Source organism: Polypterus senegalus, chromosome 1 (assembly GCF_016835505.1).
Source record: "Polypterus senegalus isolate Bchr_013 chromosome 1, ASM1683550v1, whole genome shotgun sequence".
NCBI lineage: Eukaryota > Metazoa > Chordata > Cladistia > Polypteriformes > Polypteridae > Polypterus > Polypterus senegalus.
Window position 1 is genome coordinate 128394535 of NC_053154.1, and position 27756 is coordinate 128422290.

Sequence of the window (27756 nt, forward strand, 5' to 3'; positions counted from 1 at the left end):
CACATCTTAATGCTGGACATTAATTTGCTGAAACATTAAAAGCTTTTAGCAGTTACTTTGCAATGGCTTTATGCTGGTGTAAATTAATTCTTGGTCCCGCTGGACAGATGTCTTTACATTAGCACCATGCGTATCTATACTTGTAATTGACAATTCCATTTCTAATTAATGTAATCTCTTTTTTGGTCTAACAGCTAAACATTTTTGATTGCTTTAGAATGTGAAAGTTCATTTTGCTAATAAAAAGAAAAAAACCCTCCAATTGTAGCAATGTTCTTATGCTGTGAGTCACTAGCAGACACATTCAGGGATTTCACCCATCTGCCAGCTTCCCAGTCATAATGATTGAAAACAGACAGTGCTTCAGGTTCTTCTGTTTTTGATCATATTTCAGATTAGGAAATCATTACAGAACTGTCAACAGATACATGATTCTGTTGTTGATTTTCTGTCCAGTGGAACTACAGTGCTTTTCCACAAAGTAAAAACAGTACGGCAACCAACTCATCAAAAAGAGAGCTCAGATGCTACACAAAATGTGCAAATAAACTTTTAGGTTTTACTGATCACTCTGGATTGGATGTTGCACTGTAAGTTCATCAGTACTACACTATGAAGAAGAGACCCCCTTCACAGTTAGAAGCCCACATAGTTATTTGAACCAATAGAGTCCTCCTGTCATTTGACTTGCTAAGATTGTTATTTTGCGCACCCAGTGTAAAGAGTCGACTTGAATTTGTGTCTTGGAGACCTGTGGAGCTATACTGCCACACTTGAGTGAAGATAACCCTGTTACATAAACACCCATAGACTCCCATAACTATTTCTCTCTATTATAAAAAAAAATCCTGGAAAGGAAATGCAGGGCGACGATACGTGATCTTCTCGGAAGTTCTCGGAAGACACTTAAAAGACCCGCGTGATGCAAACAATATCAAAAAACACTCAGTCGTGTAAAGGCACGTAGCACACACAGATCCTGTGCTCTCAGCACATATAAAGCATAAAAGGACAATACGTTCTAGATGAAAAATCAACAACTAAGCAAAGAAGGAAGAGCAGTGTTGAGAAAAGAGACCCAAAAGTGTTGGAGAGAAAAAGAGGCAGATAAGAGATTATGAAAGCAGTGGAACTCGAAAGGCTCAAACAAATGATGGCGCGATACACATGCAGAGAAAGGTAAAGAATATGAAAGCAGTAAAATTTGAAAGTATTGTAGTGTCCCAGCCAGGCTGAAGCCTGTTTTGTTTTAAATGACTGTTAGGTCCGATTGAGGGAGGGCGGAGTACAGCACGGAAGACTGATAGCAGCGCGACAGCAGATGGTCCGACGGCACCTTCTTAGCATGAGTTCAGCCGCCCCCCATGACAATGCGAGCAGCATTATACATCCTGAGAAAGAGATTTAATCACGCCCGGGGCCGGAAATAAAAGACAAGTATTATTTTTACAACGTCACGTGAGACAAGGCAGTGAGACATCATTTAAAACAAGTCCACGGACATCTAACCTAGCAGTTGTTGGAATGCTGTTGGCGGACACGCTTCATGTGCTCCCAGCTCTTAAACAACATCAAGAGACAAGCAAAACACGCAACTCTCCAGCAGCAAAAAGCCTGCAGATGATCAGACTGCTTCTCCTTAGCATGCGTCTAGCCAAACTAACCCTTAACTTCACAACGCGAGCGACAGAGATGTGAAGTGGCAAAAGGACAGCTGCTATACAGACTTTGAAATGATCGGGCAGCGAGACAAGCAGAGCAGGTACCTCGCCAGCAGCAGAAAGACAGCAGATGATCCGATGGCATTTCCTTAGCGTGCGTTCAGCTGCACCCCCTTCAAAACGCAAGCAACGTTATACGTCCTGCGAGAAAGAGATGTAACCACAACCAGGGCTGGAAATAACGTATTGTTTTTACAAACGTTTTAAAATAAAAGTGAAAATAATGCATATGTAACAATTCCTATGAAATTAACAATCTCTTTAAATTGTATATCTGGTAAACCAAACCTGGGGGTGGGCAAGCGAAGCGAGCAGGGGGCAGAGCCCCCTAGTATTTTTAAAAGAATGACTATTTCTAAAGCACATGATTAATGTTATTTATTCCCAAAAAAACTATGCTGTTGCACACCTTCATGTAAGGAATGCTTTCCTATAAAAAGCAAGACAGCTACCTATTGTCAAGAAGCTGTCATTGTGCTGTTGTAGCCCCTGATGGCTGCTGTTTAATGATAGCACACAAGACTTTGTTTGGTCTCTTTTTTCATTCATAGCATCTGACTTATTGTTTTTGTTACTCTCCATCCTTAGCTACTGCAGCTCTGCTGAATCCAATGCAAACAGATCGGCTGCAACTATTTTTACTCCTTTTTACTCATCATTACCCTCTCCTTTCCAAGGTACTTTCTACTGGTGTTTTTCTAAAGGAAAGAAAAAATAATTATCTAAAAAATAAATACAATGATTTCAGAAATTTCAATTAAATCACAGCAGTAGCAGCCTTCAAGCACAAAGGCTGCAAGCCAAAAATATACTAGGCCATGGAAAAAGCCCAGAATACAATAAGATAAAAATTTACTGTTTTGGCAAGCAGATGGCTGTACAAGATCCGAGCAAAATCATACTTGTAAATATTGGTTTTGAAAAAAGAAACCCCACTGACTCCTTTATATGAGACACTTCTCAAAAATCACTGACTAAAGGGAGTTCAGCTTTCAATGATAAAATGCACAGCATGCTTATTATGAAATGAAAAGCAACAGTTATAAATAAGCTCTAATGTATTGTTCACATTACAATGACATAATAGGGCTCTTTAACTCTCTCTGATAAAAATTTATGAGCAAAATAATGAAGTAGAAGAGACTGACATAAAAATGGGTTTAACTGCCAATGCTAGGAAGCACTAATTTATGGTAGATGTATGGAGATTTAATGTTGTTTTGTTTTATTTGGTACCTTGGCATGCTCTCTCTGAACTGCGTTTTCCCACCACAGTTGGTCACTTTCACACTTCTGAATACTTCCCATGGAAATGCATCTGTGTTTTGCTATAGAAGAACTCTTCACCTCAACTCTTCACCTCTTGCTATCTTCTAAATACTATACCTGTAGTCAGTTGCACCCTACAAAGTATTGAAATGTAACTGAGCAACTCTTCTGGGATCAGTGGCAGTGCAATGGTCTTCAGGGTCATGTAAACTCATTCAAGGAGACATAATAAAAAATGTTCCGAATGGTGTGAAATATAGTCTGGGTGGGAGTGAAAATTGTAAGGTGAAGTGAGCCATAGGTAAGCATCAATTCCCTATGCATTCATCTTTTTTGTTTCATACGTAATGCTGTTCTGTTTTATTTTAATTTGTTTGTTTCCTTTTCGTTCCATATACACTTTAATACTACATTATTGTGTATATCTATTAGGTACATCTACCTCTGGTATAGTGCAGAAGGCCTTAATAATTCTTTCTGCCTCAGATCAATTTTGTTTCTTCAAGGTTGAGTTATATTTTCTATATTTTAGATGTTATGAAACTGATATTGTTCTTATTGTAAACAATTGATGCTTTTTGAGTTATATTGTTAATTTCTACCATTGTGATTAGATTCTGCACAACACCCTTTTTGTTTTTACTATGGGCACCACTGTTGTGAGACTTTGTTGCCATGATGTGTTGCTTGGATGACCAGATTCGAAAGTCGTGCTGCAAGTCACTGAGACATGGGTACTGACATCCAAGATTAAGGATAATGAAAAGATATGCCTGCACTGGTGTTTAGTGAGTGAGTTTCAGTCTTAAAAATTACACCAATCATTGAACAACCACGAGTTTGCTTAACATTTTGTTTTTGGTGTCTGATTCTTTGCTTTTCAGTATTAGATTTCACTATATTTAAGGTTGACAATCCATCTCCTGATCCATCTGACAAATAACTGTCCAGTGGGTTCCATGGTGTAATGTTTTTTTTCCGTTTTATCATTTTCATTATTTATGAATTATTCCTGAAACCGTAATCCTAATTTTCATTAAACATTTTCTGTTAATTTTGTTCTATTTAGTTATTTTGAAGAATCAATATTTGATATTGTTCTCCTATGTTCCTAGTATTTTGTGGGGAGAACTCCCTAAGGGTCGGGATCACCCCTTGCTTCATGGTAGGGAGTATTCCCAGTCATTAAAAAGCAATCTGGGAATCAGGTTCCTTACAATTCATTGAGTGAGTTTGGTTTAAATCTGAGTATTGTTTTTTATTGTTGGATTCTATGGTTTTTAATCAGTTTCGTTTCTGTGTTTGGTATAATCGCTTGGATTGTATTTTTGGGATTTTTTGGCCCAAAGATTGTCTTGAAGACAACGCCTTTTTGATTTTGCGTGCCTTTTCTTGTATATTCCTTATTACGAATATCCTCTTTTATAAAGATTTTGTTGAACTTGTCTCTTTACAAACCAGAATCTTCTCAGTTCTCCCCACTGTGAAACATTTTTTGAGATATCTGAGACTCTCTTGTGATTTTTGAACTGTTTGCCATTTTGAGACTTAGACAGCCTTGAAGCCACCTATGCCTTGGGTCAGGCTTACCTTGGGGTGAGACCTATTTTAGGGAGTCCAGTCAGGATTATGACCTGTTTTTGTGGGTCCTTTTGAATGCCTGACTCATTTTTGCTGTTTTGTGGTGCCCGAATCATCACACATACTTAATGTACATTAAAATAGTGGTGGATCTCTTCTGTGAATAGCTTGTCCTCTCTCATCCCACAAGCCCACTATCACATTGAGATCTGGTAAGTGAGCAAGCAATGTTATTAAGCTAAATTCACTTTCATACTCTTAAAACCTTTTCAGGACTTGTTTTGTCTTGTGGTAATGAGAATGATCCTGCTGAAAAATTTCATATGTAAATGGTTACATAAAGTCTTGTTAAGGACAGTGGCCTTTGCCATGAAAGCACATCCCACACTTTTACTTGTCTGCCTGCAGTTGAAATTCGACAGGACTGAGCCATTAACTCAACAACATCTGGGGTGTCTTTTTATTGTGAGCCCTTCATTGTTCATTGTTTGCATTTCACAACCCAAAGCAAAAACATCTTTTTGTTTTTCATGTATACACTAGATTCATGATTTGTGCTTTTTATTATGCACTTTTTAGAGCGATTCTTGTAGTGTGTAGTCTATTTCTTAATCTCTCAGCATTTTTTTTTCAACAGTTTATTTCTACTTATAGGACTGTTATATGATGATGGCCCACGCTACATGCACTCATGACATTGCAACGGGTGGAAACCCTACCAGCGCTACTGCAATTGATAAACTCAAATAAGTGTCCCTTGTACCCACTTCTGTGTTGAATTCAAAGGCACATTCTGTTATTGACTGAGTAGTTGGACACATGTTAAGGGCAGGTGTATCTAATAAAGTAACTGCTAAGGAGACATATGCTGTTACTGAAAATATGCGTTAATTTTTGTGTACACAAGGGAGCTACCATCCCATCTTCAAACATTTCTAAGTTATCCTTTCATGCTTGGCTCTTTGGAAAACATTACTATAACTTTATCCAGAATAGCTTAAGTATAGACTGTTTATATATCCATAGAGGAGAACTCTGAAAGACAAAAGAGGTTTAGTGCACAATTTTCGAAGATTAGATGAGGATGATGTGGTTTCCACTGCACATATTCAAAGTCAAGCCTGCTGTAGTATAATTACAGACTTTAAAGATCATGGTGACCCCTTATCCTCTTTAATAAAAGCCCTGTGTGCGTCCAGGTGTCCGTGTGTGTGTGTCTTCTGGTGAAGTGCGCATACGCGGGGCTCGGTGCGATCTGCATGGCATCGTGGATGCACACACAGTGGAAGCTGGGCACACAGTGAATCGCGTAGCCGCAGCCGCACATGATTAACAAATAAAGGACATCATTGCTGGGGAGACTGCGGACGCACACACACTGGAAGCTGGGCACACATTGAATGGCGTAGCCGCAGCCACGCATGATAAGCAAATAAAGGACAGCATTGCTGGGGAGAGTGTTGATTGGATAGTCGCGGCCACCCAAATAAAATCCATTGCTGGGGAGACGCCACACATACTGCCCCGCATATGTTTACTAACTAACTATCTACTAACAACATGCCACCCAAAAAAAAGGACATGTCAAGTAAGGCAAATCGTATATAAGCAACATCTCCTGGAAGAACGGTCAGCTCAGCAAGTAAACATCAACAAAAGAAAGGCTGAAAGACAAAGAGAAATACAAGCAAATAGATCGATTGAAGAAAAAGAAAATGAGCGTCAGAATATTTCCCGTATTGATTTGGCTCCATCGTCTACTAATTTACCTTTTATCTTAAGAAGGCGACAATTTCCAGTTACGTTAGCCTTTGCCATAACAATTAATAAAGCTGAAGGGCAAACCTTAGAAAAAGTTGGCATTTACTTGCCAGAACCAGTATTCAGCCACGGTCAATTATATGTTGCATTATCAAGAGTTAGAAGTTTTACAGATGTTGTTATCAATGTTGTAGATGGTCCTGAACAAGGCAAACTGTTGCCAAACTCAGACAGAGGATTTACAAAAAATGTTGTCTATAATGAAATTTTATTGAAAAATTTCATGAGGTAAAAAAATAAAAACTTTTTTCCTAAATATCTTTTTCAGATATTGTGTATTACAGATTGTTACAAAGTTTTACACTAAGGCAATATTAATTATACTTACTTTATTGTCATACGTTTCTATTTTACTTTTAATATTATTTTACTTTAGGCTTCTTGCAAAAATATTTTTAACAAAAAAAAATTAAGACAACAAACAGAATGAGGACAAGGTCCCTTGCCATGTAATATAGACTGTTCCTACTAATGTTTATGCAATACTGTTCTAGCCCCCGTTATTGTAACAGGCTTAATGTCTAGTTAAGAATGATTCTCTTGTTCTCATTCTGTTTATCTCTGTAAGACTTTATCTATTCAGTCTTCCTCATTATAAGATGTTAAAAGCATGTGTTTTTATTGTTTATAATCAGCGACTGTTTTTTAACACAGCATGTTAAAGCACCAACACGGGGTAAAGTCTGTCTGGATTTAGTATTCTGTAATAATCAGGAGAGAAATGAGGGTGTAGAGGTGATTGAACCACTAGGGTCAAGTTACTATAATATAATACAATTCTCAGTATTTTATAAGAGTACAGATGCAAAGACTAAAATTGTTAAGTTGAACTTTGGTAGGGCTAATTTTGAGCAGATGCGACAAAGTCTAAGTAGGATAGACTGGGATAAGCTTTTAAATGTGGAGACAGTCGAGGAGCAGTGGAACAGGTTTAAAAATGTTTTACATGTAATGCAGGACAGATACATACCTAAATTTGGAATTAATAGGAAACTAAGAAAAACTCCACGATGGATTAATAAAGATTTAAAAAAGAAGTTGCAAAGGAAAAAACTGCTGTATAAGGCATATAAGACTAATGACTGCAAAGAGAACCGTAGCGTGTATGAGAAAATGAGGGCAACCATTAAGAAGGATATCAGAGAGGCTAAAAGACAGTTGGAGAGGAATATAGCAGATAAGGCGAAAGAAGACCCCAAGAAATTCTTTCAGTATTTTAGTAGTGAAAGAACAGTTAAGGAGGAAGTCAAGTTCATCAGGAATAGTAAAGTAGAATTAAAAGATACAGACAATGAAATAGCAGATGCCCTAAACTTACATTTTTCTGAGGTGTTTACAAGTGAGCAAGTGGATATCCTCCTAGAGGTACACGCGACTACTAAGGAGGTACTGAGGGATTTGGAAATTGTAGAGGGAGAAGTGCTGCTCAGATTAAATAAAATGAAATTAAACAAATCACCAGGCCCAGATAATATTTATCCTTGTGTTCTTAAGGAGGCTAGTGAGTACATATATAAACCATTGACACATATTTTTAGGAAGTCATTGTGCACTGGAGAGATTCCAAAGGACTGGAAAATGGCAAATATCATCCCATTATATAAAAAGGGTGACAGGGCAGATCCAAGCAACTATAGGCCAGTAAGCTTAACAAGCATCACAGGAAAATTAATGGAAGGAATTATTAAGGATAAGATTGAGCAACACATGGCAAGGACAGGAGTTATTCTGAACAGTCAGCATGGGTTCAGAAGAGGGAGGTCGTGTTTTACTAACATGTTGGAATTTTATGAGGTTGCAACAAAAGCATACGATCAAAGTGGAGCATATGGTATTATTTATCTGGACTTTCAGAAAGCATTTGATAAGGTGCCACATGAGAGGTTGGGCATCAAGTTAAAAGAAGTGGGAGTTCAGGGTGATGTTTTAGATGGGTGCAGAATTGACTCAGACACAGGAAACAGAGGGTGATGGTGCGAGGAACCTCATCAGAACTGGCCGATGTTAAGAGTGGTGTCCCACAGGGGTCAGTGCCAGGGCCGCTGCTATTTTTAATATATACTAGCAAAATACCCACGCTTCGCAGCGGAGAAGTAGTGTGTTAAAGAAGCAATGAAAAGAAAAGGAAACATTTTGAAAATAACGTAACATGATTGTCAATGTAATTGTTTTGTCACTGTTGTGAGTGATGAGTGTTGCTGTCATATATATATATATATATATATATATATATATATATATATATATATATATATATACACACACACACATATAAACATATATATATACATATCCATACATATATACATTGTGACAGGCGCCTGGCGTCCATGCCCAGTCGGGACGCCCCTGCACACTGTATTCAGGGGAAGCAGCCCTGGACAGTGCAATACCTACCCCAGGACGCTAGATGGCCGCCCCCTGGCCTGGTGAAGTGCCTCAGTTTCCCACAGGGCTCCCTGGGAATTGGAGTTGGGGGCAGCCCTGTTGGGTCCCGCACATACCGCCAGGGGGTGCTGTATTTGGGACTCCTGAGCCCATATGGACAGCAGCTTCATCACAACTGGAAGTGCCGCCAGATCTTGGTGATCAAACACCTGGAGCACTTCCAGGTGACCACCACTCATCGGCCAGAGTCGGGTGGAGGAAGACAAGGTTGTGAGGGAGGAGTGTTTGTGATTGTGCTGCACTGGTGGTTACTGGTGCTTGGGACTGTGTTGTGGCTGGGGATTACGGGAAGACGCGTGCCTCCAGCTGAAGAAGAATAAAAAAGAATTTTATTTTACACGTGCCTCCAGTGTCCAATCTGTGCCGGGTCGGGCGCTATATAGCGCCTTTATTACTCTGGCGTAGTCGGCAGGATTCCGGTCCGTCTGTTTGGGTCGGAACCTGCAGTAAAATTGGGTAAGGGTCCGACACAGTAGCACGAGGCACGTGCACAGCACAGCCGCGCAGAAGGCGCGATCCCGAAGCGCGCACACGCGGCAAGGAAGCCCTTTGCCCTGAAGCCTCAAGGGACGCCGCGCTGATGGGGAAGAAACGGTCCGGGAGGGCGCAAAAGTCAGCTGTCCGCTGCCGCCGCCACGGTGGCCAGCACCGCAGGTTGCAGCAGGAGGTAGGTAGCAGATTACGGGAATGTTACTCTGTCTTTTCGTCTACCTGCCTCCTAGACGTCGAGGGGCGAGATACCCGTTGGTTGCCGGAGGATGGGCTTCCATGGCGGGTCGGCGGAGTGAGCCCTGGGAAGAGCGAGGTCGACCTGAGTACCTTCTTCGGCCTCGGGGACCCTGTGAAGGACGGAAGCCTGGACGATCTTCCCAGCACAGTGGCTCCAGCGGAGGAGCAGAAAAGCCTTCCCTTGATTGGTAAGGGGGTGGGAGACGCGCGACGATTCCCTGTCGAGACAAGCGCCGAGACGGGGACGGCGAATCTCCACTCCGAACCCGAGAGACACCCGGAGGAGCCCCTGGGCGGAACGCTGGACGGGGGCGACTCGCGGTCGGCAGGAGGGGACAGGAGGAACATAAGTCCACCGCCGACCGGAGAAACTGACCTGTGTCAGGCTGCACGGGGTGTGGAGGCTATCGTCCTACTCCTGCAGTCCCTTTTTCAGGTGTTCCAGGCCCTGCAAGAGGCGAAGGAAGGGCTGGAGAAGAAGCTTGGCGCGTCGATTGGAGACATCCTGCAGTGGGTGAAGCGGCGCGGGGCTGATTCTTTCAGTCCGACCAATGCAGCAGCACAGGTAAGCGAGGCCTGTTCTGTGGAAGGAGGGGGGTGGAGGGCTGCGGGCGCCGTGATTAACACAGCTAGCTAGGCAACCCCGCCTCCTACAAGAGACGCGGCCATAGAGACTGATATGGAGGATGTGAGTGAGGGGAGGCAGCTGAATGACAGCTGTTGTCAGACAACCCTCCCACAGCCACCGACGTCCGTCTCGCGGGTGGCCAAAGGGGTGCAGACGGCACGGGGTCCCCGTTTTTTCCATAAGGGGTCTCAGACCGTCAGCGCACCCCAGAGGAAGTGGAGAACTCGTGAAAAGGTGGGGACTCCTAACAGTGCGCAGCGCGAGCCTGTTTCCTCAAAGGCAGCGAAGGGCTGCGCTGCGAAGGGGCGGAGACACAGAGAGCGCTCTGCTGAGCTACAGTCAAGGCAGGGATTCCCAGCCTGCTTCCACTACGAATGCGGCCGCTGTGGACATGGTTGGAGGGCCTGTTCCTGGAGGACGTCCAAAGGGCACGGACATCAGGACAGCCCCTCCCGGTTTTCCAATTTTGTCTCCACAGGTCAGGTCCGCAAGCCGGATGACGCCGTCTCTCCATCTTGGAGAAAACCAGCCCTCACGGGATGTGTCGATAATCCCGATGGGTCTCATCGAAGAGGGGGGCACTGTGACAGGCGCCTGGCATCCATGCCCAGTCGGGACGCCCCTGCACACTGTATTCAGGGGAAGCAGCCCTGGACAGTGCAATAGCTACCCCAGGACGCTAGATGGCCGCCCCCCTGGCCTGGTGAAGTGCCTCAGTTTCCCACAGGGCTCCCTGGGAATTGGAGTTGGGGGCAGCCCTGTTGGGTCCCGCACATATCGCCAGGGGGTGCTGTGTTTGGGACTCCTGAGCAAGGTTATTATAGTTTTGCCTTTTTATATTAGTTTTTATTTCTATATTTTTTCTGACCTTACTTGGAAATTTAGTTTAGTTTTAGTTTTACTTCATCGGGTATTTTTAGTTTTAGTTTAGTTTTTATTTCACAAAGACATTTCTATTTTATTTTTATATCTATTAGTTTCAGTTTTAGTTTTAGTAATTATGACATGGAGCTCCTACAGAGTTTAGTTTTGTGTCACAATCAGACAGAACTGTACATATAAGATTTGGATACGAGTTTAATGTTAGTGGAAGCTTACTGCACTACATGGTGTACAATCTGGTTTTGATTTTGTCCGATAAAAACAAGCATAATCCAAACCAAATTGTGAATATGAAATATTTTATGTTTTAAAATATTTTCTCATGAAAATCACTGGGGCTTAGGAAGAACAGGGCTCTTAGACTTGAATCAGTGTGCAGACTCCACCTAGTATTATTGAGGGAAACAAAGAACAGCAAACATGTAGTGTGAAGGTTAGGGGCAGTGAGACTTGAATAGCCCAAAATAAAGGACAGTAAACCCATAATGAGCAGAGCAAAAGCAGGTAATAGGAGTACGGATAGGCATAAAACGACAGAGATAGCATCTGAGAGTAAAAACAATATATACATTATCTAAACTTGTTTATCCAGAGCAGGATTGCAGGAAACCTGGAGCCTACTGCAGCAGGTTTGGATGTAAGGCAGGAAAAATCCCCTATATACAATGAGGTTGATGTTAAGAACTTAAAGAATATGATATTTCAACTATCTATATTGACAGAAAGAGAAAACATGAAAAAAGGAAGACAAATATTTTAAAATATAATTGTGCTAATGGATTACTTTCACAATATCAGGTATTTTGAGTTGAGAATATGAACTAAAAAAGATAAATGAATAAATATAGAATAAATACATAAAACCCCATAGTATGTTTAGTTTTTCATCACTTGGCAGACTCTCTTAGCCTACCTACCTTTGTTTGTGTCGCTTCATTGTTAAACAATGTTTTTAAAGCAAAAGTGATTGGTCAGCAACAATATGCTGATCTTGTATGATGACCTAGTCAGTCGCTCAATCAGTGCAGTTTTATTTTAAAAAACCAGGAGTGGTCACCCGTACACTTTCTTGTATACTTGGATATGGGGATGGATATTTGAGGTGTAAACCACAAGAATTATTATATTTTTATATTATATACGTTAAGGAACCGTCAACAAAAAATCAAATCAAATTAATAATATACTGAACAATTATTATAAAAGTAAAGTTGAATAAATTGGACTCTGCAGCTGCATGAATAAAAAAAAAATGTGTTCAGGTAAAGTACCACTTCCGGGTGATGTATTTGGCCCAAATACACATCTACAACTGTAGTGTAACAACCACATGCCGAATTTCATCCATCTATCTAGTTGCGTTTTTGAGTTATCGTGTTTATATACTGTGAAACCTGGCCCGGACACAGACAGACGGACAGCATGTTTTGCACCCAACACACTTTATTTACACTATTTACAACACTACAAACAGTCACGTGCACTCACAAAACCCCAGTGCCTTCTGCACTGATTCCCCCAAGTCCAGGGCCCACAGTTCTGTGCCTTGCTTCCTGGCCGCCTCCTGTCCTCGCTCTCCAGCTCAGTCCTTCTGCCTCCCGACTTCCACCAATGACTGGAGGGAGGCGGCCCCTAAATAATGCCCGGATGAGCCCCAGGTGTTTCCGTCCTTAGCCACGCCCAAGCGTGGCGGAAGTATCGGCCGTCTTCCTGGCAGCTCTCCGGGTGCCACACAAAGTCTTCCCCCCGGCACTTCCTGGTGTGGCGGAAGTGCCGGCTCCCGGGATATTAGGCACGGGCGCCGCCTGGCGGTGGCCACGGGTCCCTACAGGGCTGGGCTTCAAAGCCCTGTACCGAGGCCCCTGCCTAACCAGGACGGACGCCCCCACTCTGTCTGGAGGAGGCACTCGCCCTCCTCCGGTCCTCCAAGGCGCCCCGGCCGGGCTCCCGCCCGACCGGCAACCGCACGGGATAAACCGGCATCGGGGCGCCGCCTGGCGGTGACCACGGGCCCCTACAGGGAAGGGCTTCCATGCCCTCAACCCGTGGCCCCAACAGAACCAGGGCGGGACGCCCCTCGCGGTCTGGAGGAGGCACAAGCCCTCCTCACGTCCTCCTGGCGCCCGGCGGGCTCCAGCCCGGCCGGGGCCCAGTGCCCCACCGCTAGCGAGGACACGTGGGTCGAGCGGCACAACCGAAAGGGCAGCACGTCCCCAGCGAGGGTCCTACTATGTCCCCAGGGTCCAACACGGCACCCTGGGACATCTGTCTTCGGCACCCTCGCCCGGCGCAAACGTCCCCTGTGGTCTGCGCCGCTCGCCCCGCTGTTCCCCAGCGAAGTCACTGTAAACCTCCCGGCGTGGAGCACTCCAGCGGGCGCCCGTTCAAGCGGGCAGGTCCCCGTTGACGTCGGCCTCAGCGCTCGTCGGGGCTTCGGGCCTGTAAAATAAAGGAACAGAGGGCCAGAAGCACAGCCAGGACACTCACCCAGCGCCCGTCGGTCTCCGTATCGACCGTGCTCCTGCCCCCTCCGACAGCCCCCAACTTGCCTGCTGAAGTTCTCCGCCGCAGGTTCCATGCCCGTCCGTTCGTCGGCCTCGGCACCGCTCTCGTAGGCAGCTCGCCCAGCCGCCCAGGGGATCTCCTCTGTCCATCCAGAGGACGGCCCTTCTCCGGACGCGCGCACCCAGCGCCGCGTCCTCTCCTATCGGAGGAACCGGCATTCACCCGCCGGTTCCTCCTTCTTTTGACGCGCTGGCGGTCTGGGTCTGAGCACAGCAAAGCTCAAATCCAGCCCGTCTGCGTCCAGGCAGAGCGACAGGAGACAGCTGCAGGCTTGAAGCGCAGGCGCTAGGACCCAGGGCACTCAGCAGCCCGATCCTACCAGCCCTTGCGTGTTGAGCTCCTCGCCTCGCTAGCTGTCTGCACTGCCGCATCCGCTGTTGGGAGGTCGCCTACCGGGCGGTCGTCCCGTAATCGGTCACGGCCATGTTCGGCGAACCCCCTTGCTCTACGGGGCGGCAACACTCACCACTCCCGCCGTGTTCTGCCTGCCTCCGGTTCCAGCGCGCGCCCGATCCTCCGTCTCACTCGGTGTCTTTCTCGCGCGACCGCCATCTCCATCAGCTGCTCACACTGGCGGCGAGAACACGTAGCAGCTCCTCTAAGGGCGGCTTGGCGGGCGAAGGACTCCTCCGACACACGCCGAGCCGCTGGTGGAGAGAGAGAGACAGACGTCGGTGGGCTTACCTGTCCATCAGCTCCACGCGGCGCCCGCCTCCTCTGGGCCACTCCCTCTGGCCCAATCGGGTCTCGGTTTGGCACGAGACTGGCATTCCTTGGGCCCGCCTCTATCCAATCATCGGCGGGCACGCCAAGACACACCGGCCAATCCGTGCCTGTCAGCGGGCGGGACATCCGCCCGCGGCCATCTTGCCTTCCCTGCTCGAGTGCGGAGGCGTGCCTCTTCGCCGCGTTGTGGCTGCGGCGATTCCTCGAGCCGCAGCGGCTCCGTTTCCGCAGCCTTCTTTGCTGCCGCCGTCGCCGCGCTGCCGACAGCCCGTGGCCCGGCGTGCTCCTGCCACGGACGCAGATCCGGTTCGTCCCTCCCTGTAAGAATAGAGGTAAGACCGACCCCGAAGGGCCGATGGTTGCAGGGCAGGGCACTTACCTCCCGGATCCCGTCATGCCGAGGCCCCCGCCTCGGTGTGGCCTTCTGTGCTGCCACGCCCGGCCTGGCTGTCCGTCTCGCCAGCGCGACTGGAGCCCGCTGCGCCTCCGCGATGTCGGGTTCTCCTCCGCACTCGGGGAAAGCCATTCCGCTGTCCGGAGGCGGTTTCTGGGGCGAAACGCTCCCGCTGGGGTTGTGCACGGGCGCTCCCGCGGCCAGTGTGTGGGGTCCGCTGCTGCGCCGGGCCGTTCACAGAAATATTTTGTTTTAACAACACAGGTCCCGCCTTGAACCAGGCGGAGTATCCTGCCGACTACGCCACTGTGAAACCTGGCCCGGACACAGACAGACGGACAGCATGTTTTGCACCCAACACACTTTATTTACACTATTTACAACACTACAAACAGTCACGTGCACTCACAAAACCCCAGTGCCTTCTGCACTGATTCCCCCAAGTCCAGGGCCCACAGTTCTGTGCCTTGCTTCCTGGCCGCCTCCTGTCCTCGCTCTCCAGCTCAGTCCTTCTGCCTCCCGACTTCCACCAATGACTGGAGGGAGGCGGCCCCTTAAATAATGCCCCGGATGAGCCCCAGGTGTTTCCGTCCTTAGCCACGCCCAAGCGTGGCGGAAGTATCGGCCGTCTTCCTGGCAGCTCTCCGGGTGCCACACAAAGTCTTCCCCCCGGCACTTCCTGGTGTGGCGGAAGTGCGGGCTCCCGGATAATTAGGCACGGGCGCCGCCTGGCGGTGGCCACGGGTCCCTACAGGGCTGGGCTTCAAAGCCCTGTACCCGAGGCCCCTTGCCTAACCAGGACGGACGCCCCACTCTGTCTGGAGGAGGCACTCGCCCTCCTCCGGTCCTCCAAGGCGTCCCGGCCGGGCTCCCGCCCCGACCGGCAACCGCACGGGATAAACCGGCATCGGGGCGCCGCCTGGCGGTGACCACGGGCCCCTACAGGGAAGGGCTTCCATGCCCTCAACCCGTGGCCCCAACAGAACCAGGACGGACGCCCTCGCGGTCTGGAGGAGGCACAAGCCCTCCTCACGTCCTCCTGGGCGTCCCGGCCGGGCTCCAGCCCCGGCCGGGGGCCACAATACACAAAGACACACTTGCGCACACATACCATTTCAAAAAACGGTATTTTTGGACTCTGGTAGGTCTATAACGTCAAGATTCATCAAAATATCGAGGTTGAATGTTTTCATGATTATTATACTTTTTCTGTACCTTGTATATGAGAAAGTAAACACGATTTCTCCTGTGCGAAGTGGCAGGTGAATTGCTGTCGACAAAAACCAGTCACATGAGAAATAAACTGAAACGTTACTCACTTGTGATTTTTCTGTCCATATGGTAAATGTTTTGTTGACCAGCACATTCTGATTTCAGCCGTTTCAATTACATCTTGATATACAACAAGCGCAAAGAAAGGCAGCACATAAATTGCTTTCTATTTCACACGCTTTACACACCCGTATTCAGCTTGCTCTGTCACCACAAATTCTGTTTTAGAGTTAAACTTACAAAGGTTAAAGACTAACGGCAAGAATATTCATTCAAAAACGAAAACTAAAAATATTTTAGTAAATTATTATTTTATTTCAGTTAGTCTTTCCAGCTACTTTAATAGTTTTATTTAGTTTTAGTTTTTCATTTCGGTTTTGTTAATTATTTTATTTCAGTTTATGAAAACTTTTTTTAATAATAGTTTCAGTTTTGATTTTAGTTTTCGTTAACTATAATAACCTTGCTCCTGAGCCCATATGGACAGCAGCTTCATCACAACTGGAAGTGCCGCCAGATCTTGGTGATCAAACACCTGGAGCACTTCCAGGTGACCTATAAAAGGAGCCAGTGACCACCACTCATCGGCCAGAGTAGGGTGGAGGAAGACAAGGTTGTGAGGGAGGAGTGTTTGTGATTGTGCTGCACTGGTGGTTACTGGTGCTTGGGACTGTGTTGTGGCTGGGGGGATTACGGGGAAGACGTGCCCTCCAGCTGAAGAAGAATAAAAAAGAATTTTATTTTACACATGCCTCCAGTGTCCAATCTGTGTCGGGTCAGGTGCTATATAGTGCCGTTTACAACATATACACATATATATATATACACACACACATATATACATACATATATACTGTATATGCATACATATATGCACATACATCCACATATATATATATCTACATATACACACATACATATACATACACACACATATATACACACAAATACATATATATATATACATACACACACATATATATAAACATATACATACATATCTACATATATACATATACACACACCCCAGTCTTTGGGGTGCGAGCAACTGTTGCTGGGGGTGCCAGAATCCATGAAGGAAGAAAAATGAAAAACATTATTTGTACAAAATCTTAATTTATTTATCTATTCCTAAATAATTAAATGGGCAGGCTATTTTGTATCAGTGCAATACGCTGTTTGTTAAAACGGATGACTCCCGCTCTTATGTGCAAGTCTGCCTGGATATTATGAACTGTCGTATCTGTTCAAGTTCTATTTAAATTTTAAATAGAAGGAATTTTTATTTAGTTGACAGAATATTATTCCGGAATAAATCAACTCAAACCTTAAATAACTTATAATATTTTGCTCTCCATAAAAATATATCCAGTCTAAATTACATTCAAATTTCTTTACTCTTATGTAGTTTTATATAAAAAATAAACTTAAATTTTAAATATCCCAAAAGATTTTGCTCTCCATAAAAATATATCCTGTCAAAATTATACAAATTCAAATATGAACATGGTGCATAACAAAACCTGGAAATATAAATAAAATGTGTTCTTTTCAGCAATAACAAATCAAATCATTCAGTTGTCTTTGCTCTTATGTCATTTTATCAGATTTGGACGCCTGGCATCTTTTTTTGGCAACAAGTTCGTTTCTGTTTGGTGTGAGGTTCTGTGTTGTGGAGATTCTCAGGATGGACTGCAGGTGCTCATCAGTGAGGCGACTCCTGTGTGCTGTTTTGTTAGTCTTCATCACTGAGAAGAGCTTCTCACACAGATATGTGCTACCAAACATGCACAAGGTTCGAGCCGCATGTAGACGGAGCTGGAGCATTTCTGCGGGAATGGAGTGAATAAACTGTGCGGGCCGTGCAGTATCGTACTTTGCCTTCAGTGTGCCATTACACTGCAGCTCAATCACCTCCATCTGAATCTGCACAGGTGCAGTTTCCACATCGACGGCAAATGGGTTGCGAAACAACTCAAAATTCTTTTTTTGTTCTTCAAAGTCACCAAAGCGCCGTGCTAACTCAGTGCGCAGTGCGCTCAGTTTATCAGCAAAGTGCGTATTTGGGAACACCGTAGTGCCGACTTGGTTCAACATTACTTGGCAACAGGGAAAGTGGGGCAAGTTGCACTGGTGCATTTGTGTCTCCCATAAAAGTAGCTTCACTTGAAATCACTTTGTGATTTTGCACGGTAAAAACGTCTGCTGAAGTGTCAGATTCTTCTTTAACTCTTCTGCTTTCTGTATCTTGTGCATTGCATTCAGGTCTTTCAGGTTATCTTGATGTTTTGTCTCATAGTGCCATCTTAGATTAAATTCTGTAATTACAGCCACATTAGCTCCACAAATGAGACACACGGGTTCAGTAAACATATACTCAGCCTCCCATCGGTTTTTAAAGGCTCTATGTTCAGAATCACCTTTTCTCTTCGGCATCGTGTGGGCTAGCTTCGCAAAATAACTTGCAGCATCATAAGCTAGACTTGATTAACGCGTAAGTGTTCGGCAAGGCAGCTGAAGCGCTGCATTATGGGATCTGTAGTTTATTGTGTTACCAGTGCTTCATATCCCCGGGCCATTAATAACAATAATACAGTATATAAAATGATCTCGCGGGCCGGATATAATTACACGCGGGCCGGATGTGGCCTGCGGGCCTTGAGTTTGACACATATGGACTAAATAGAACTTGAAAAGATATATTTTTCAAATGTGATCGCAATTCAGATCGAGTTGACGCACTACAGTACATCGAGCCCGCGTGCTATTGTGGTTTTGCCTGCGTGCCTCAATAAGTTACTCTCCCCTCGCTCTTACTTTTTTACCGTTCATCTAATGAATACACTGAGTATGGCTTTACCAAAACAATCATTGATCGCGAATAAAGTATCCATTATTCATAAAGCTTCAATTGGTGATCTGTCTTTCTGCGTTAACCGCATATTTTTCATACGTCTCAAACCAAGGGGATGCGAGGCTAAAATGAATCGGAAGCGCGTATATACTCAGTGCATCCCTCTCGGGAATCGAACCTCGGACGCCGGTGCTAGAGGCGAAGCCTCTACTATTGCTCCACGGTGTGTGGTTTGTCTATTTGAGCGTAGCAGTGTAATTCGGTTTTTGTTCAGCACTCTTTGGAACTGTTGCTTTTTGTCTGCGCACTGCGTCAGTTCACGTGAGCCGCTGAATATGGTTTTATATGTCACTCGCTTGCTTCTAATTGTTTCGCTGCCTTCTTAATTATATAATGTATGTTTTCTTCAGCGGTTTTTGGAGCTCTTCCTGGTTTTCTACGTACTGCGTGATTACGTGGGAGGCGTGATGATGTCACACGGCTTTTGAGCTCAACTCCATTACAGTAAATGGAAAAAAATAGCTTCTAGTTATGACCATTATGTGTAGAATTTCAAAATGAAACCTGCCCAACTTTTGTAAGGAAGCTGTAAAGAATGAGCCTGCCAAATTTCAGCCTTCTACCTATACGGGAAGTTGGAGAATTAGTGATGAGTCAGTGAGTCAGTCAGTGAGGGCTTTGCCTTTTATTAGTATAGATAAATGATTTAGATAGGACTATAAGTAACAAGCTGGTTAAGTTTGCAGATGATACCAAGATAGGTGGATTAGCAGATAATTTGGAATCCGTTATATCATTACAGAAGGACTTGGATAGCATACAGGCTTGGGCAGATTTGTGGCAGATGAAATTTAATGTCAGTAAATGTTGTCACAAGAATGAGACATGGACAGATAAAGGTTTGGGGCAGCCACCCGTATAATGTGGTATCCTGGCTGCAAAGTCGTTTTAACAAATAATCAGCACTGAAGTGCATTCAACTGAGTCCAAAACAAGACTGAGGAAACAAAGGAAAAGGGGCAGGTTTTAAAGGGAGGGACAGGAAGTGAGGTCAAATGGATCCAGCACGTGGTCTTCCACCATTGGTTCATAGCCGGACGTGACATCTGAGGGACTGGAGCTGGTGTGGCCAACTTCCATTGGCTCAGTCCCGGAAGTGATGTCAGGAGAGCCAGGTGAAATCCCCCGGGAATGGTTTACAGGCAAAAAAAGTGTCAGTGCACTCTGCCACACCCCGGCATGCATCCGAACTGCCTTCACTCAAGCCCTTTAGCTGCCTCCCATGCGCACGTGTGTGACAATGTAAAGTATTAGACATAGGAAGTAAAAATATTAGGTTTGAATACACAATGGGTGGTCAGAAAATCGAGAGTACAACTTATGAGAAGGATTTAGGAGTCATAGTGGACTCTATGTTATCAACTTCCCAACAGTGTTCAGAAGCCATTAAGAAGGCTAACAGAATGTTAGGTTATATAGCACGATCTGTGGAGTACAAGTCCAAGGAGGTTATGCTCAGCCTTTATAATGCACTGGTGAGGACTCATCTTGAGTACTGTGTGCAGTTTTGGTCTCCAGGCTACAAAAAGGACATAGCAGCACTAGAAAAGGTCCAGAGAAGAGCGACTAGGCTGATTCCAGGGCTACAGGGGTTGAATTATGTGGAAAGATTAAAAGAGCTGAGCCTTTACAGTTTAAGCAAAAGAAGATTAAGAGGTGACATGATTGAAGTGTTTAAAATTATGAAGGGAATTAGTACAATGGATCGAGACTTGTATTTTAAAATGAGTTCATCAAGAACATAGGGACACAGTTGGAAACTTGTTAAGGGTAAATTTCGCACAAACATTAGGAAGTTTTCTTTACACAAAGAACGATAGACACTTGGAATAAGCTACCAAGTAGTGTGGTAGACAGTAAGACGTTAGGGACTTTCAAAACTCGACTTGATGTTTTCTTGGAGGAAACAAGTGGATAGAACTGGCGAGCTTTGTTGGGCTGAATGGCCTGTTCTCATCTAGATTGTTCTAATGTTCTAATGTAATGTTCTAATGGCAGTGTGATTACGTCACAAGGTAGACCAATATGTTGCCAGTTACCACTAGTGATGAGAAAAACAGTTTGTACAAAATTTTATTTGCAGCAAAACTCAGCAAAAGTATGTTGGTGCTTCATTTGACTGCTAGTGACTGGTGATGAGAGAAACAATTTGTGAGAAATTGAATGTGCAACGAAACTCTCATTCTGCAAAAAAAAAAAAACATTTGCAAAATAAATGGCGTTTCTCTTCATTTAATTTCTTTCTGGAAGCATTTTAATGCTTTAATTCTGTCTGCATCTGTCTGTCATTTAATACTGAATAAAAAAGCTTGGATAGCAGGGTTATGGCTTGGGGTCAGAGTTTAGCAGCGGTGACTTTTCATATGCTGAGTTTTCCTGAAGCATTTTAGCGTGACTACAGGTGGAAAATGGGCAGTATGCCACATTTTTGAAAAATAGAAAAGAAAAACAGCACTATTCTGTGGTGATGTGAACAGAAGGCATACAAATTATTTTACTGGTGTGATACGGATTACATGCTGTATACCGCTACTGAAAAAAAGAGGTAAACACAGAACTGTAAAAAGGCTTTAGGGGTCAGTATTCCTTGTTTTCCACTCAAAAATATCTTTAGTTATTTTTGCATTTTGCAATTGAGAAAATGCTTACAAAACAAATTTTAGTGTCAGTCATTTAGAGGTAGCGATGAGTGGAACTTCCTTGTTTCACTCATCACTAAATGACTACCCTGGTAACTGACAAAAGACACTGTTATTACTGTAAAAACAATATGATTGTAGCCCTGAAAACAATGCAGAAAATGGTGTCACCCATGAGAAAAAGCCCCGATACGGTAAAGCGAAATTTATCAACAATGATCAAAAGCTAAATAATAACAGAAATAAATGATAAAAAAATGAATCCAGATGGCCAACAAAACAACATTCATGACAGCAAAACATTTTCAGATGACTCACTAGAAAATGGAACCACAACAAGGGTTGTGTTTATTTGCTTAATTTTCTTTCATCTTGCTGTTAATAACATGGCAAGGCTACTTTTGTGACTATACACTGTAATACGCTGTCCTACCCAAACCCTAGAATAACAGATCAAAAGAGTAAAAATATCACTTTACCAAAAAATGACGGAAAGAATCATCTAAGCAAAAGCATAACATAACAGAACAAACTAAACACAAAATACAGCAATTCTGCTCCACTGGACCAAACTAAAACTAAGCAGATGCCACCCACTGCTTTCTTGTAAATGTACCTTTTGCATTAACTCATCTCCACGCTCTGTACTCAGGTGGTCCACTAAGTAGTAAACGCATTTAAGCCCCATCTCAGGATTACTTGGGGACCAAACCTACAATCATTTGTAAGGTTAACAGGTCTACAACATCCCTGGACCACCAATGCAAAATACCTTCTGGCAGGTTACAAGACCACTGCACCTATAAGCCCTACTCTGCCATGATGGAGTCTTAAAGTGGTTTCTGCCATTGGCAAATCTTTGGCAGCTGACACTCTCCAAAATATAGAAGTAGGAATACTGAATCCTTTTCATCATAAAAGTTTCATAACTCTATTAAAACTAGTTCACACAATAATAGCTTTTTTGCCCTTAAAGCAATTGATTTTTCTCGCAAAGTTCTGTGTATTTTTAGTATAAAAGGTGTAAGCAGGTTTTTGAGAGGTGATTGCTGGGGTGTAGTTATCCAAATATAAGGCAGGAGTCTCGAGAGCAGCTGTCTGTGTAGACTGGCCTCTTGGGGCCTTGTCTAGAGTTTGCTCTTTGATCCTTTCTATAATCACTTATCACTAATGGTATAACTCTGGGGATAAGGCAGAGGGAGTATTAGATTATATATCTGCAGTAGCAAGCTAATATTAGTGCTTTTTGGCTTTAACTGCGATAAAGATCCAGCCTAATTTTTGTAAGGGTCAGTCAGTATCTTGAGGAATCTCAGGAGATGAAAAGGCAAGAGAATAACAGAAAGGAGCATTGTGGGGATTTCTGCAGCATTGTTTACATATTAGAAACGTTCTGAGCAATTCAGATAATTGTGTCCCTGAGGTTCATATTAGGCTGTTTAGTCCCATTTGCACACATTTACTAACTTCGTTTCAGCTAATAGGAAGTTAATTTGTTTAGAAGACAGGCCCTCTAAAATGCCACTTATTAGTACTAATGGTTACATTTTGTCTGCAGTGCTGATTGGAGGATTTATTTTCATGCGTTTCAAGTGTATTTTTTCCTCCTGCTGAATTTTTTTTTTTTTAACCACATAATCTTTGTGAATATGATCGAATAAGGTTTTATAGTGATCAAATTTACCATGGATTAGCAATGGTTTGTAGTTTTTTCCATTAAGCTTAAATCTTTACATGCAATTTTTTAGTTAAAATAAATTATTTAAAAATAGGAAAGATAAATTTTAAGGCTTAATTGCTACTCTGGCATCTCTTAATTCAAAGGTTTTATTGAGCAAGTTTAGAAAATAGACAATGGGCTCAGCAAATAGAAAACAAAAGCAATCAATGACTTACAGTAATGTTTAAATCTAGTAACTGTTATGATAACTGTAGTCGTAGTTTTGCTAAGGTTTCCCTAACTACTATGCATTTATAGAGCTTCTTAGAGTGGAAGCACATGTTTAATGGTTCAAAAGCTTGTATGGTTTCTCAGAACATTGGTGGATTTTCAAATAAAAAGGAAACATTCCATTAACTTACAGCCAGATATCTGGCAGCCACGTTGTCACACAATTAAATTTCAAACATTTTTTTTCTTCTTTTCTTGGCTGCTACCGTTAGATGTTGCCACAGCGGATCATCTTTTTCCATATCTTCATGTCCTCTGCGTCTTGTTCCATTACATCCACCACTTTCATGTCCCCCTCACCACATCTATAAACCTTCTCTTAGGCCTTCCTCTTTTCCTCTTGACAGGCAGCTCTATCCTTAACATCCTTCTCCCAATATACCCAGCATCTCTCCTGTGCACATGTCCAAACCAATGCAATCTTGCCTCCCTGTATTTGTCTTCCATCCGTCCAACCTCAACTGAACATCTAATGTACTCATTTCTAATCCTGTTCATCCTTGTCACACCAAATGCAAATTTTAACATCTTTAATTCTGCCGCTTCCATCTCTGTCTCCTGTTTTTTGGTCAATGTTACTGTCTCCAACCCATATAACATTGCTGGTCTCACTACTGTCCTGTAGATCTTCCCTTTGTCATAAATTATTCCTGACACTCTTCTCCATCCATTCCATCCTGCCTGCACCCTCTTCATCACCTCTCTTGCACACTCCCCATTACTCTGTACTGTTGATCCCAAGTATTTAAACTTCTCCATCTTTGCCAACTGTACTCCTTGCATCCTCAACTTTGTGGTCATGTCGTCAGACTTGCAGCCACATGTCTTGGTCACTCGGGTGAAGAGAGGGGCGGAGCTGTCAACCGATCACCACCTGGTGGTGAGTTGGTTTCGATGGTGGGGGAGGATGCCGGTCAGGCCCAATAGGCCCAAACGTGTTGTGTGGGTCGCTGGGAATGTCTGGCAGAGTCCCCTGTCAGAAGTAGCTTCAACTCCCACCTCTGGCAGAACCACGTCCCGAGGAAGGTGGGGGACATTGAGTCCGAATGGGCCATGTTCCGTACCTCTATTATTGAGGCAGCTGACCAAAGCTGCCAAAGGTAGTCGGTGCCTGTCGTGGCAACTATCCCCGAACCCGTTGGTGGACACCAGCGGTGAGGGATGCCGTCAAGCTGAAAAAGGAGTCCTACCAGACCCTTTTGTCCTGTGGGACTCTGGAGGCAGCTCATAGGTACTGACAGGCAAAGTGGAATGCAGCTTCGGTGGTTGCTGAGTCAAAAACTCAGGCATGGGAGAAGTTTGGGAAGGCCATGGAGAACGACTTTCGGATGGCTTCGAGGAGTTTCTGGTCCACCGTCCGGAGTCTCAGGAGTGGGAAGCAGTGCAGTGTCAACACCATATATGGTGGGGATGGTGCGCTGCTGACCTTGACTCGGGACGTTGTGGGTCGCTGGGGGGAGTACTTCGAAGACCTCCTCAATCCTACCAACATGCCTTCCAATGAGGAAGCAGAGCTTGGGGACTCGGAGGTGGGCTCCCCCATCTCTGGGACTGAGGTCACCGAGGTGGTCCAAAAACTCCTTGGTGGCAGGGCCCCCGAGGTGGATGAGATACACCCAGAGTTCCTCAAGGCTCTGGATGTTGTAGGACTGTCTTGGTTGACACATTTCTGCAACATCGCATGGACATCAGGGACAGTGCCTCTGGATTGGCAGACCAGGGTGGTGGTCCCCCTCTTTAAGAAGGGTGACCAGAGGGTGTGTTTGAACTACAGAGGGATCACACTCCTCAGGCTCCCTGGAAAAGTCTATTCGGGGATTCTGGAGAGGAGGGTCCTTCGGATAGTCAAACCTCGGATTCAGGAGGAACAGTGTGGTTTTCGTCCTGGTCGCGGAACAGTGAACCAGTTCTTCACCCTTAGTAGAATCCTGTAGGGTGCATGGGAGTTTGCCCAACCAGTGTACATGTGTTTTGTGGACTTGGAGAAAGTGTTCGACTGTGTCCCTCGGGGAATCTTGTGGGGGATGCTCCAGGAGTATGGGGTACCAGACCCCTTGATAAGGGCTGTTCGGTCCCTGTACAACCGGTGTCAGAGCTTGATCCGCATTGCTGGCAGTAAGTCAAACCTGTTTCCTGTGAGAGTTGGACTCTGCCAGGGCTGCCCTTTGTCACCAATTCTGTTCATAACTTTTATGGACAGAATTGCTAGGTGCAGCCAGGGTGTTAAGGGGGTCCGGTTCGGTAAACTCAGGATTGGGTCACTGCTTTTTGCAGATGATGTTGTCCTGTTTGCTTCATCAGGCCGTGATCTTCAGCTTTCTCTGAATTGGTTTGCAGCTGAGTGTGAAGCGGCTGGTTTGGGAGTCAGCAGGTCCTCAGCTGGAAAAGGGTAGAGTGCCCTCTCAGGGTTGGAGGTGAGATCCTACCCCAAGTGGAGGACTTCAAGTATCTTGGGGTCTTGTTCACGAGTGAGGGAAGAATGGAGTGTGAGATCGACAGGTGGATCGGTGTGGCATCCACAGTGATGCGGGCTCTGCATCTGTCATGGTGAGAAAGGAGCTGAGGCGTAAGGCACAGCTCTCAGTTTACCAGTCGATCTACGTTCCTACCCTCACCTATGGTCATGAGCTATGGGTAGTGACCGAAAGAACAAGATCGCGAATACAAGCAGCTGAAATGAGATTCCTCTGCAGTGTGTCTGGGCTTTCCCTTAAAGATAGGGTGAGAAGCTTAGTCATCTGGAAGGGGCTCAGAGTAGAGCCACTGCTCCTCCGCATCGAGAGGAGTCAGATGAGGTGGCTCGGGCATCTGATCAGGATGCCACCTGGACACCTCCCTGGTGAGGTGTTCCGGGCATGTCCAACCGGGAGGAGGCCCCGGGGAAGACCTAGGACACGCTGGAGGGACTATGTTTCCCGGCTGGCCTGGGAATGCCTTCGGATTCTCCCAGAATAGACAAAGTGACCGGGGAGAGAGAAGTCTGGGCCTCTCTACTCAAGCCGCTGCCCCCGCGACCCAATCTCGGATAAGCGGAAGAAGATGGATGGATGGATGGTAAAATATATTGCAGTAAAAGTGGCCACTTGCATTTAAAAACAAAAGGAGAAAGAAAATTTTATACTCAAGTAAAGCATATATTTTCTCAAAACAAACTTGAGTATAGTAATAAAGTATTTCTACTTCATTACTCTACAACACTAAAAGAAGTGACAGCCAGATGACTCTTTTCTATTACCTTCAAATCGTGAAATTAAATCTACAGATCTTGACAAAAAACTTGAAAAAGTGGTAGGAGAAAGAGATGATGTAGGAGTAAATTACAGAACGCTTAAGAAAATTTGTTATAAAAAGGTAAATCAAATACTAGTTTATATCCATTCTTTGATTTCTTGGCGTATCTTCCAAAATTTAGGTAACTCAAACTGTCAGTAATTCCCAAATGTAGTTCTCTTGCTTCTTAGACCACCTGGCAAACAGCAAGCATTCCATAGTTTATTTAGAGTGATATGCCACTCAGTGGAGTCTTTTGTTTACTCCGTATATTTGGGCAAGAATAACATAAACAAAACTTAATGCATGTAAAATAATGTGTCCTATTTACGTTTTCCAAAAATATATACATTTTTATTCTGAGGAGCATCCATGTCTAATATACAGTCATCTGTGAGCATCTGATTCCAGTTAGTTTATTTTAGAAAATGGAAGCCTGGTAATACTTTATCTGCATTAGACTCATTACAAATCACCCTCATTGAAAATCTAAAAATGGAAAAAAATAACACAAAAGGCATATAGCTAAGTATGATTAAACTTGATAGCATAAACTGAATACTGTACCTCTCAATTTAGGGAATTGTATAATTATTTAGTATTTTTCTGTCCACTATTTTGTGGTATTTTTCCAGTTCTCTAAAATCATTATCTTTGCACTAAAGAATTAGAAAACAAAAAAGAGAAAATGTGTATCCTTAAATGTCTACAGTGTTTACACACTTCTGTGCGTCATTAAAATACACTTCCCAGGGAATTTTGTTTTATTGTGCTTGACTGATTTTGCTGGCCACGAAAAGAAGATGTGTGAAGAATATATTCAGAGACAGGAGAGGTGGAATAAATTGACATGAAGACGTCACCAATTAAGGAATTTTACTCCTTAAGTTTACCAAGGTGCAGAATTGTAAATGAATACTGTGCCTTCAGAGAAATAAAAGAAAAA